Raw genomic sequence first — 14,060 nt, 5'->3', positions numbered from 1 at the left:
AGAGTCCCTGATGAATAATGTTTGGAAATGTCTTCATTAGTGAATATACACAATCGTGTGCAGATGCAAAACACACATCTGTGTACATGTAAGTCTGCCACATGGTTCGAGGGTAAGGGTAAAAAGACAAATGCTTATTTAGTTTAACCTGTTATATATCCACCTTATATTTTTATGTGTGTTTAATATATGTATATATATAATCAAACAGTAAATAGATTTTTATACGTAATGTAAGGATTTTAAGCAAATACAGTAAGGGACTTAAACATGCATCGGTTAGGCATAAAGCTATCCTGAATCAAATTCAAGATCAGGGACTGATTAAGACCTGAGTCTTTACATCAGGACAATGGGCAGACAAGATGGGCCAAAAAGTTTCAGGGGCAGAGTTGGCACAGGCACACTGCTTCAGGGGCAGAGTTGGCACAGGCAGGCTGCTAAAGAGGCAGAGTTGGCACAGGCAGGCTTCTAAAGAGGCAGAGTTGGCACAGGCAGGCTGCTAAAGAGGCAGAGCTGGGACAGACAGGATGCTAAAGAGGCAGAGGTGGCACAGGCAGGATGCTAAAGAGGCAGAGGTGGCACAGGCAGGCTTTTTTAGGGGCAGAGTTGGCACAGGCAGGCTGTTTCAGGGACAGAGTTGGCACAGGCAGGCTGCTAAAGAGGCAGAGTTGGCACAGGCAGGCTGCTAAAGAGGCAGAGTTAGAACAAGCAGGATTCTAAAGGGGCAGAGGTGGCACCGGCAGGCTGTTTTAGGAGCAGAGTTGGCACAGACAGGCTGTTTCAGGGACAGAGTTGGCACAGGCAGGGTGCTAAGGACATAGCTGGCACAGGCAGGATGCTAAAGGGGCAGAGGTGGCACAGGAAGGTTGTTTCAGGGGCAGTGGTGGCACAGGCAGGCTATTTTAGGGGCAGAGGCCTACCACTTAGTGTATAGTGATAGGGGTTATGCTGCACTTACGTCAATGTCTGACTCAGTGTATAGTGATTAGAGTTATGCTGTACCACCATCAATATCTGGTTCAGAATGTAGTGATAGGAGTTATGCTGCACCATATGTGTTCAGTAAATGTTAAACTTAATTTATGTATAAGTTAGTAATTTATTTTTTCAGATTTCTAGTTTTTTCCAGTTGACATAACTTAATATAAGCAATTTGATGTTTGCAATTTTAAAGATAGATATGCAAACTTTTTAATGAATAAATGTTATGGGAAGGCATATCTTTGTGGTTAAATGCTTGTTACATTTTTTAAATTAATTTATTGTTGGGCTATTGCATAAGGTAAAGTTTATTATTAGGGTCGGGCGTTGCTAGATCTCGAAAATATCCAGCGCTAGAGCACACAGCAAATGTGATAGCAATGGAGTCCGCTTTGGAAGTGGTCGCTCGGCACACTGCACATACTGTATGTATATAAACACAAATATTCGCAAAACATTTAAAAATTAATAAATTTCTGCTTTAGACATCCCATTTTAAGTCTCTAACATGTACATAAGGATTTGCCGCAGCACCCAGATTGTACCCACAGTGGTCTCAGGTCTCCCTTTCTTATCATTCCTTTCTATTTTTTTATCTTAGCTCTCCCTTTGCTCTTTGTCTCTCCTGTACCTTCCCTTTAGCTTTTATTTTTCTCTCTCTCTCCCATTTCTCTTTATCTCTCTTCTTTCTCTTTATCTCTCCCCTTCTCTTTATCTCTCCCCTTCTCTTTGAGCCCCTTTCTCATTATCTCTCCTCTTCTTTCTCTTTTCTTTCTTTCTATCTCTTCCCTTTCTTTTTTTTATCTCTCATTTTTTTCTTTATCTTCCCACCTTTCTCTTCATCTCAACCTCTTTCTTTTTTCCTGTCTGTTATTATTTGGCATCTCCCTATCTTTTCCTTGTCTCTTCCCAGTAACTTCCATACACAGTGGCACACATTTTTACACACTTTATCATTTACACAGGTTTGTACACTCATCCCAATACACATGCACATATATTCACTAACACGCAGCTACACATCTATAGTCTTACACTTACACATATATGCGCGCACACACACACATACATGCTCACACACAAACATTTACACACCCATGCTCACACATCCATGCTCACATACACATCCGTGCTCACACACTTACTCATACAGTACCTGCTCCCACACATACATACATACAGTCGTGTGAAAAAAGTGCACGCTCTTTTAATTCTGTGATTTTACATATCAGGACATAACAATAGTTATCTGTTCCTTAGCAGGTCTAAAAATTAGGTAACTACAACCTCAGATGTACAACAACACATGACATACTACACCGTGTCATGATTTATTGTAGAACCACCTTTAGCAGCAATAACTTAAAATAATTGTTTTGTCTCACATCATTTTAGCGCACTCTTCTTGTAAGGCACGTACCGCCCGGCGTACGGTACGTGCCATTCAAGGTCCGGGACTTACCTCCCGTGGCAGACCGCGTCTGCTCGTGACAGGCTCCCGGTCCCTGTCGCCGGCTCGGGCAGTCTGTTCTTCACTCCCCGCGTCCACGCGGGGAGCTGGGGAACACGCCGGCGACGCGGCTCTGGTCCCCACGGAGGGGGCGGCGCTCCAGCACGCCCCTCTAAGTCCCTCTCCTCCTGCTAACAGTATGCAGGGGGGAGGGGGAGGAGTGGAGAGAGAGGCTTCCCCTAGAGGGGCGGCACCTCTGGTGCCGTCTCACAGGAGAGAGATGGTTGGGGGCGGAACCGAGGGCGGAGATCCAGACGTGACGTCAGACGCCACGTCTGGGATCTCAATAAAACCCTCAAGCTCCCTTATGTCGGCGCTCAGATATTCTGAGATGCTCTGTGCCCTACACAGCGTCTCCTGTACTGTGCTCCTTTACCCATTTGTCTCCTGATTTGATCTGTTACCTGACCCTTGCCTGTGACCCGTTTATGCTACCTTGCCGCCTGGACCTGACCCTTGCCTGTGACCTGTTTACGCTACTTCGCCGCCTGGACCTGACCCTTGCCTGTGACCTGTTTTCGCTACTTTGCTGCCTGGACCTGACCCTGGCCTGTTACCTGTCTATGCTATTTTGAGTACTGCCTCTACCTGAGTTTTCTACTGCGTCCTATCTCTACTACTCTGGACTATTCCGGTTACCTCCAGTAGTCCTGCATTCTGGGCTCCTTCTACCCTGCTAACACAGACACTTGCTGGTGTCTGACATAATATCTGAGCCATACATGGAGTCCGCGGGGCTAGCTGAGGCCATGACGTCTATGTCTCACCAGATAACCTCCCTTAACCGCTCTGTGGGGGAACTTCAAGTGGAAGTAGCTGATCTCCGCTCTCAGCTACAGGAATTTCGATCCGGACGCCTAGCTCCTGGAGGGGTTTTGGACCCGGAACCTCAGATAGCTATGCCTGATAAATTTTCCGGAGAGAGGTCCCAATTCCGGACTTTTCTTACAGCTTGCCAGGTGATGTTTACACTGAAACCCCGCACCTGAAACTCCTGGTCCACATTCCAGTCAGCTTTAATCAAGGTCTATGATGATCCACTAAGAGCAGCTACTGCCCAGAAAACACTGCGCCACCTCAGGCAAGGTAGGCGACCAGTGGAAGAGTATGTTACCGACTTCCGTCAAGCTGCGGTTGAATCTATGTGGAATGAGGCAGCCCTCCTTGATCAATTCCGTTTAGGTCTTTCGGACCCTTTGAAAGATGAACTGGCACGCGTTGGGATACCTACCTCCCTGGAGGTACTTATAGACTTGGTGATTCAGATTGATCGCCGATTACGTGAACGTAGACCGGAGCGTACCTTGGAATCCAGCCCTCCGAGGCGTCGGCTCTATCAGGCTCCTGCTCCAGCCCCTACTCCTGCGGTTGTCCGATCTCCTCAGATCTTTTCTCCCTCCATGGAGGAACCAATGCAGATAGGCCTCTTTCGGGGACCACTTTCAGCCGTGGAGCATTCCAGAAGAAGGACATTGAATCTCTGCCTTTACTGCGGCAAGGCTGGCCATATGCTCCGCGAGTGCCCTGTAAGACCCTCTAAGTTGGGAGGTAAGCTGTTTACGATGCATTCCACAGAAAGACCCACCGTGTTTCGTTCTGCTCCTCACTTATCCGTCTCTCTCATTCTACAGTGGACTGAGGGTTCCGTCACAACGTCGGCCATGGTGGACTCCGGTGCCAGCGGGAACTTCATGGATTCAGCATTTGCTTCCGTGCATCGTATACCTCGTCTCACCAAGTCCAAAGCTCTGCATATTCACCTGGTCGATGGTAATCCTCTAGCCTCTGGTCCTGTTACACAAGAGACCACTCACCTTACTCTTTGCCTGGGAACCCGTCATCATGAACTTCTTCAATTTGATTTAGTCCAGTCCCCCTTGTTTCCTGTTATCCTCGGTTTACCTTGGTTAAGACGGCATAACCCCTGTATAAATTGGGAGAAGGGAACACTCTCCTTCTCCTCCATCCATTGCAGAACTACTTGTTTATGTCAACGCACTCCTCCACATGGACAGTTGCTTTCTCTGGAGTCACAACCTGTCAACAAGATAACGCCGGGTATCCCTTCCAACTACTATACCTTTGCCGATGTTTTTGAAAAGAAGGGTGCAGACAAACTCCCGCCTCATCACAGTTATGACTGTCCTATTGACTTGCTTCCTGGTGCTCCCATTCCGTACGGACGTATTTATCCTCTCTCGGGTCCTGAACTCAAGATTTTAAAAGACTATATTGATGATGCTCTTAATAAAGGGTTTATAAGACCTTCTACTTCTCCGGCCGGTGCAGGCATGTTCTTTGTGGGAAAGAAAGATGGGGGACCGCGTCCTTGTATAGACTATCGTGCTCTTAATGACATTACAATTAAAAACCGTTATCCGTTGCCCTTGATACCCGAACTTTTAGATCGTCTTAGCTCGGCCCATATTTATACCAAGCTTGATCTACGTGGGGCATACAATTTGGTACGAATAAGAAAAGGAGACGAGTGGAAGACGGCCTTTCGGACACGGTACGGACATTTTGAGTACACTGTGATGCCGTTTGGTTTATGCAACGCCCCAGCAACCTTTCAACATTTCTTGAATAATGTATTCCGGGACTATTTGGATGTCTTCGTTGTAATTTATTTGGATGGCATATTGATATATTCAGTAACCCTGAAAGAACATCGAGAACATGTACGCAAGGTTCTCGTCTGTCTACGTGAAAATAATCTTTATGCTAAATTGGAGAAATGTGCATTTGAGACTGACACAGTGGAGTTCCTCGGCTACCTTGTAACCCCCCAAGGGATTCAGATGGATAACAAGAAAGTTCAAGCCATCACCTCCTGGTCTTGCCCTACCAATAAAAGAGAGGTCCAACGTTTTATAGGCTTCGCTAATTTCTATCGAAGATTCATTCGTGATTTCTCTAAAGTAATACAGCCTCTTACACTCTTGACCAAGAAGGAGGGTAGGTTCGCCTGGACTCCTCCCGCTCAAGTGGCCTTTGATCGTCTCAAGGGCCTCTTTACCTCAGCCCCTATCCTTGCTTTCCCTGATCCCTCCAAACCTTATATTTTGGAAGTAGACGCTTCTGACTCTGCGATAGGGGCTATACTGTCTCAAAGAGATGGCCCTCAGAACATGGTACACCCAGTTGCTTTTTTCTCTAAGAGACTGACTCCTCCCGAGAGGAATTATGATGTCGGTGACCGCGAATTACTTGCCCTAAAATCTGCCCTTGACGAATGGAGACATCATTTAGAAGGTGCTACTCATCCTGTACTGGTGTACACTGACCATCGTAACCTGGAGTATCTCCGCACAGCTAAAAGGCTAAAACCTCGCCAGGCTCGTTGGGCCTTGTTTTTTAGTCGATTTGATCTTAACATTACATACCATCCGGGATCCAAGAATGGCAAAGCGGATGCCCTGTCACGTATGACTAAAAGATTTGAGAGTACACCAGACATTGATGAGACCATCTTACACAAGGGTCATTTTCTAGCATCCTTCCCGTCTATGTGGGATAGACTTCGTTACCATAGCACCTCTAAGAGATTTACTGCCCCTCGTTTCTGTACTCGTAAGGAGGGGTTGCTGTACTTCCGCGACAAGATTTTCGTTCCACCTCCTGTACGACAGGAGGTAATCCGTCTTCACCACTCTACATTGGCTGCAGGACACGGAGGTTCACGTAAAACGATGGAGTTAATCCAACGTCTCTTTTGGTGGCCGGCTATGCGCAAAGAGATCCTCGCCTACGTTTCAGTTTGCCAAGTGTGTGCTACTTCTAAGACCTCACGCCAACGACCTGCCGGATTTCTTCAACCACTACCAGTACCTGAACAACCATGGACTGATATTTCAATGGATTTTATTGTAGACTTACCTGATTCACATGGTTACACAACTATCTTGGTAGTGGTGGATCGGTTCACCAAGATGGCCCACTTCTTACCAGCCAAAGGTCTACCCAATTCCTCTGAAACAGCCACTTTATTTCTCAAAGAGATCTTCCGTCTTCATGGCTTACCCCGCTCAATCACCACTGACCGTGGAACACAGTTCACCTCTCGTTTCTGGCGTGCCTTCTGCAAGGGACTACAGATACAGCCCAACTATTCCTCCTCTTTTCATCCTCAGAGCAACGGGCAGACTGAACGAGTTAATCAGATACTCGAACAATACCTACGTTGCTACATAACTTACCTTCAAGATGACTGGATCCAATTATTGCCAACAGCCGAATATGCCTATAATAACCAAACACAAAGGACTACTGGCTGTTCCCCTTTTTTCGCCAACTTTGGGTATCACCCTGCTTCCCTGCCAGCTGTGCCTATATCCGATTCTGTGCCTGAAGCTGCAACGAGACTTCAGCATCTCATCCAGTCCTTTAATACCATACGAACCAACATCCTTAAAGCCCAAGAGTCCTACAAGAACTATGCCAATCGCCTTCGTTCTCCAACCCCGTGTTACCAAAGAGGAGACAAAGTATGGCTCTCCACTACACATCTCCGTCTATCCTGTCCCTCGAAGAAACTTGGCCCTCGCTTTATTGGTCCGTTTTCCGTCAATGAGATGGTTGGTGTCGCTGCAGTCCGTCTCCAGTTACCCAACAAATATCGTATCCACCCTGTTTTTCACGTTTCCCTTGTGAAACCCTGGAGACCCTCGTCAGATCCTCCTCCTCCACCTCCTGTGCAGATTGCAGGAGAGAATGAATACGAGGTTCAGCACATCCTTGATTCCCGCATAAAGAACGGCCGGTTAGAATATTTCATACATTGGAAGGGTTATGGGGTGACGGATCGTTCCTGGGAACCCATTAGTAATATTCATGCGCCTGTTAAACTCCGTGCATTTCACCGTAACCACCCTGATCGCCCTAAACTTGATCGCCCCCGGAGGGGTCGTCTAGGGGGGGGTTCTGTAAGGCACGTACCGCCCGGCGTACGGTACGTGCCATTCAAGGTCCGGGACTTACCTCCCGTGGCAGACCGCGTCTGCTCGTGACAGGCTCCCGGTCCCTGTCGCCGGCTCGGGCAGTCTGTTCTTCACTCCCCGCGTCCACGCGGGGAGCTGGGGAACACGCCGGCGACGCGGCTCTGGTCCCCACGGAGGGGGCGGCGCTCCAGCACGCCGCTCTAAGTCCCTCTCCTCCTGCTAACAGTATGCAGGGGGGAGGGGGAGGAGTGGAGAGAGAGGCTTCCCCTGGAGGGGCGGCACCTCTGGTGCCGTCTCACAGGAGAGAGATGGTTGGGGGCGGAACCGAGGGCGGAGATCCAGACGTGACGTCAGACGCCACGTCTGGGATCTCAATAAAACCCTCAAGCTCCCTTATGTCGGCGCTCAGATATTCTGAGACGCTCTGTGCCCTACACAATGTCTCCTGATTTGATCTGTTACCTGACCCTTGCCTGTGACCCGTTTATGCTACCTTGCCGCCTGGACCTGACCCTTGCCTGTGACCTGTTTACGCTACTTCGCCGCCTGGACCTGACCCTTGCCTGTGACCTGTTTTCGCTACTTTGCTGCCTGGACCTGACCCTGGCCTGTTACCTGTCTATGCTATTTTGAGTACTGCCTCTACCTGAGTTTTCTACTGCGTCCTATCTCTACTACTCTGGACTATTCCGGTTACCTCCAGTAGTCCTGCATTCTGGGCTCCTTCTACCCTGCTAACACAGACACTTGCTGGTGTCTGACACTTCTTTACAATATTGCTCCAGTTCATTGAGGTTTGCAGGCATTTGTTTATGTGCAGCTCTATTAAGGTCCCACCACAGCATTTTAATCGGGTTGAGGTATGAACTTTGACAGGGCCATTGCAACACCTTGATTCTTTTTTTCTTTCAGCCATTCTGTTCTAAGCCACTGGTGCTGAGTGCTGGCATACGGTGTCATAAACTGGCGCTCTGCATTATTTTAGAGCGGTTAGAGGAAGATCTATCATCTCCCCAGCCGGTCCATAGCCCTGAATGGAGACTCTGGGACTAAAGTATGCTTTAGCCCCAGAGTGTCCATTCAGGGCGATGAAATCGATATTCTGAGCTTCAGCCCCTGTACCCCCCCTAATGATGACAATGGTAATATTAACACTTTGACATAAATTTGACATTAACCCCTTCATGGTTAGGGTCATGGAGACATAACTGGGGTACCTAAAATTACTATTTTTATTTCTATTTTTTTTTTTTTTTGAGAAAACTTAGTTGAACGTCTTCGCCCTTTAATTTGTACTGATCACAGTGCGATCAAGAAGCAGGACCCTGCGTTGTTGATTGCAATGTTTGTAATTATCCAGCTGGAGGGGTGGTCAGATATCCTAGCAGAGTCTGGGTGGGTCCCCTTGGGTCTCACTTCCTCTGTTTAGTCCTTCCAGCAGGTGTCAGCAGTGACATCTAACTGAAAGGAATGCCTTATATTGTGTTAGGATGTCTTATTTATTCAAGTAAATTAATATGCCTGTGTGTTTTTTTATTTGTTTGTTTAAAAGCTTTTTTCTGGTGGCGGTTTACGGTGGGATATCGCTGACATGATATTTACTGATTTCTAAATGTTACCAGAGATCAGATGTTTTATTGTATGCTGCCCAGCTGATCCCATAATAGATCTCGCTTTTACTTTTTTGTATTATCCTGCTCCATTAACCAATCTCACCTTAAAAGAATAAATGGGATTTAAATGTAATTTTTGGATGCAGCTAGCTTCAATATCGGGAACTGGCTTCTGCAGTAAAGACCAGAGACAAGATAGCAGATGTAAATGATCACCAGCAGACAAGTAAACTGGCTTGCTTATAACTAAGATTTGCTTAATAATTTTCTTAAGAGTAAAAGTTTAATACCACTTTAAATCTATAATGCACATAATAGTATAGACAATTTAGGTTTAATTTGATGTTCAAATGATTTAAACTAGTGAAAGTAAATAAAAGCTTTAAAATGCAATTCTATATTCTATACTCTATAGGGAATTTACTTGAAAATATCAATGTAATTTTGGAATGTAAGTTCAATTAATTCATCTGTGATCCTAGTGACCTTTTATGTCACGGGTGACAGGAGCATGTTCAATGGGAATGGCAGGAGCTGAATTAACAAAGTATGCTGTAGGTTGGAATAGTAATAAGTTTTGAATTTAGGTTTTAAAAATATGCATATATTGCAAACGGGTTTGTCTCTTCTGTTTCTTTGTTCCGTTTTTACTTAACCCCTTAAGGACATTTTTTCACATTGTTTTCACATTGTTTAGCTGTACTTTTCTTCTCCCTCATTTAGTGTACCCATACAAATTATTTGCTCGATTATAAGACGAGGTTTTTTTCAGAGCAAATGCTGTGAAAAATACCCCTTGTCTTATAATCGAGGTCATCTTCTAATCAGACCTCAAAAAAATGTCCGCTGGGGCCAGGCTGTTTACCGGTGCTTTGGTCGCGAGCAGCGTATCTTCTACTAGCAGCAGGAGAACAGGAAGCTAGCAGAGTGTCACATAATTCTGCCTACCCCCTCCTTCCTCTGGGGGCGGGGCCAGAGAAGTTGCTTGTACAGCCGGGCCCCTGCAGAAGTCTTCGAGTGAGAGATCTGCAGTTCAGGTAAGGGGGTGGGGAAGGTTTTTTGAGCATTGAGCAAGTATGTGTGATTAATGGAATTGTGAATGAGTGTGTGATAGCATGGATGTGTAAGGGGGGGTGGTGGTAGCATGGCATAGGGAGGCTGTACTCACACTCCTATCATCCCCAGGTTCCAGCATGTACTGGCTGCCTTGGCTTGATAGGAGTGTGATTGCTGTTAGCTCATGAAATGCCTTTTAACCCCCTATATGCCACTCTGCCCCATGATATGCCTTTTAACCCCCTATATGCCACTCTGGCATATAGGGGGTTAAAAGGCATATCATGGGGCAGAGTGGCATATAGGAGTGTATAAGACATTTCTGGAGGCAGAGTGGCAACTGGGGGCAGATGTGCATAACTGGGGGGGCAGGTTGGCAAATAAAAGGAAATAAAAATATATATTTTTCTCAATCATAGCTTTTATTAAATATGAAAAAATTGTTTACATGAATTAATATTTACTAGTAAAACTTTTTTTCCTATAGGGTAGTCTTATATTCAGGCTCCCCCCCCCTAAATTAATATTTAGATTTTGGGGGGTCATCTTATAATAAGGGTCGTCTTATAATCGAGCAAATACGGTATATATTGTTTTTTTCAGGACAAGAAGGACTTTCTTTGAGATGCCATTATTTTGATCATATAATCTGCTTTCCTATAAAAAATATGGTGGAAAATAAGCACATAAAAACCCTTTGTTTTATTTTTTTTGCAGGTTATAAGGCAATAAGTAGAGTATGCTATTTCAAAACCATTTTTTTCAAAACTGGTCATTTTGCACCATGTCCTAGTTGAGACATGTATGAAGCTGATCAGTTCAAGTAACCTCAATCAAACCATGTATTTTTAAAAACTAGATACCCCAGTATTTCAGATTCTAGTATTTTAATGCTTTCCATGCACTAATTTTACCACCAGCCTTTGTGGATGTAGTATTTTTTGTGTTTGTTTTTTTTTCACACACAGTTTAGGTATGAATATATAATTCATATTATATGTCACTGTCAACACCCCGATATGTATTCAGCAATATCTCCTGAGTACAGTGATAGCACCAATGCATAGGTTTGTTTGGTTGTTTGGGGGCTAAAAGGTCACATTTAGGATCTGCACTTTTTTTAATTTTGACATCTGGTGAGTTTGTGCATATGCCCTATTTGGGACATCTTTGAAACTGGCCTATTCAATTACCCCATCAAACCATATATTTTTTAAAACCTAGGAGCGATCGGATGAGGCCCCTATATATCATTGATTGGTCTCTATGTTTGCTTAACCCAAGTGTGGTCAAGGAGTTAAGGTGGAAAATGGCACATGTGTGTATGTTTCAACAAGAGACTATACAGTGGGAATATTACAAATAATCTCACTTGTTTGGTTTCTATTAACTTTTTCTATTAACTTTTCAGTTATCAAAATAAAAAATAACTAGAACAAGTTGCAAAATTGTCATGTTTTCTGCGGTTTTTACCATATGTTTAGCATATGCTTATTAAATCATGATTCCCAATTTCCATATTTGATATACCCACACAAATTTTACATTGTTTTGTCCAGGACAAGTAGGGCTTTCCTTTAAAATTATAAAAATGCATAACACACAATACGTAGTGATATTATGCAGGGCTTTTTGGGACAGCACACCCCCACCTCCATCACTCTACCAGCTCTTTCCAGAGGCAAACTGGACTTCCCGAAGCTGGAGGAGCAGAGTCAGTTGGATCTAACTGGCCCAAAATTAAGTAGACTTATTATGCACACATGGTGTAGTGTATTTTGATTTTCAAAATACTGCTCCCGAATTGTACACTTACGCTACCAGCAAAACCTCTAATTTGTGATCAACTCAAAACAATTATTAATATATTAATTGATAAATATTGGTGACAAAATTAGGCATTTGACTGTGCAAGTCCTGGTCGGAAGGGCCCTTTCTAAACAATGTTGAATCGGTACAAGGAGACAAGGGTCGCAGGGGTCGCACTGGACCCCCTAGAAGCGACTGCTGAAACCCCTGAAGTTAGGGAAGTTTAGTTTGATGTTGAAATACTGTTTCTGAATTGGATTTAAGACAGCTGTACATTTACGCTACCAGAAAAAAAATAAACAAAAAAGGGATGGTCAACCCTTGCAGCAGAAGTAGGTCTCACTCTGCCTTGCGCACAAGTGGAAAAGAAAAAGGGGAATCTATTCAGGTACAATTCTGTACAGTCTGGATGACTCCAGTCATGTAGTTGGATGTGTCTGCCAGGGCCTGCCCTGTACCTTGCCCCCCCTTTTCACCCTAATACCCTTTTTTAATCTAGGGAATAATTTCTTTTTTTTCTGTCTCTGCTGCTGAGGCTCAATATCCTTCCTTACTCTAAGGGATCAATTATTTGAATTTCCCTCAAAACTAGAAAAATATTTAATGTCCTGTACTGTGGGGGATATCTGCCAGTGTCTACCCACTCCCAGTGCCCTACTGCTGTTGCTGCCATATCACCTACCTTACTCTGAGAGATCAATTAAACCAAATTCTCCAGTTTTTGGATAAATTCAGTATATAGCATGCTGCTGGATGTATGTATCCATTGATGCAGTGCTGCTGTTGGTGGTGGTCTTTAAGTGCAAAATTGAGTCTGTATCTATTTATAAACCTTGAGATGATGCTCCTGTAGGTAAAAGGCAAGTCCAGAAAGTGTTACAGACCTCCCCTTTGGGAATTCCCCCCAAACTGTTGGAAAACTTGTTTGCTGAAAACGAACGCGGCAAGAACTAAATAAAAAATTTGTCCAAATCGGTTATGCTTGCTGTGCAGAAGTCTAGTGCAATGTCTGTTTGTACAGACCTCTGACTCACTGCTTAATGCTGATCACTGGGATTGTGAAACTGTGTGCACTGTGATGTAGCACTGAAAGAGATGTCTGTACTAAGAGACCTTGTGCTCCCACCACAGGAATTAAGAAGACAGAAAAGGAGAGGGAGAAAGGTAAGAGATGGGGAGAAAGGGTCTCAAGATACTGTGGCTGGATAGCCCATGGACAGGGCACATGGCAGGAAGCTCTCAGACAGGGAACGAGAAGGCATAGTCAAGAAAGCCACGTCAGTACCAGAGGATCACAAACAGCAGGCCAAACAGGAACCAAAGAGCAGAGTTGGAACCAGCCAGGTCACAATGGGTTGGATGCAAAGAGGACACAGAAACCAAATGCATAGTGAGAGCAGAGCTGCATTCAATGCAATGCAAAGACATATAGTGGAAGGCACATCAGGTATTTAAGGACCATAGTACTTGGTTCCAGGTTCCACACTAAGAAGGGTGGCAACTAGAAGTAGCAAGGGATATAACACAGACAGAGTCCCTAACATGGGAAGAAATGAGAGAGATAATTAGAAAGGGAAGGCTGTGTGGGCAAGTCAAGGATACTTGTGTATTTAAACTTTTTTTCCGTTTTTGGAAGGGGAGAAACTTTGTTTCCAGGGTTCCATAGCAATTGTAGGTGCCAGCAGAATATAAAAAGACTCTGTCAGGTCTCTCTTGTCCTCCAGTGACCTTCTGGTGGGTGTCGAGGGAATGCTCGATAGCATGATCTAACATTCCTTACATAATGTTGTACAATTGCTTGTGCTGTTATAAATGACTATAAATGACTATGCTATACTGGCTTCTGCCTACAGGAAAGATCAAGTTATCAAAAGACCGCCTGATCTTCTGTGTAGCGGCAGGGAGATGACCCTGCTCTGTACTGGTACATCCTAAGGGGCATGAACAGGTTAAATATAATAGTTTTCCTGGACACAGTGGAATCACTAGGATTGGCTGGCGGTGGGCGGTCCCGCTGATGGTGGGCGGTCCCGCTGACATTGGGCCGGTCCCGCTGACGTCGGGGGAATTCCCGCTGACGTTGGAGGCGTTCCCGGTGACGGCAGCGGGAAACACCCCCATTTGATAGAAAAAAATGGGCGGGGAGCG

The sequence above is a fragment of the Sceloporus occidentalis genome, unplaced genomic scaffold (genome assembly GCF_023333645.1).
Source record: "Sceloporus occidentalis isolate IW3139 unplaced genomic scaffold, rSceOcc1.0.p SCAF_37, whole genome shotgun sequence".
In the NCBI taxonomy this organism is placed as follows: domain Eukaryota; kingdom Metazoa; phylum Chordata; class Lepidosauria; order Squamata; family Phrynosomatidae; genus Sceloporus; species Sceloporus occidentalis.
This window is presented reverse-complemented; position numbering follows the sequence as displayed.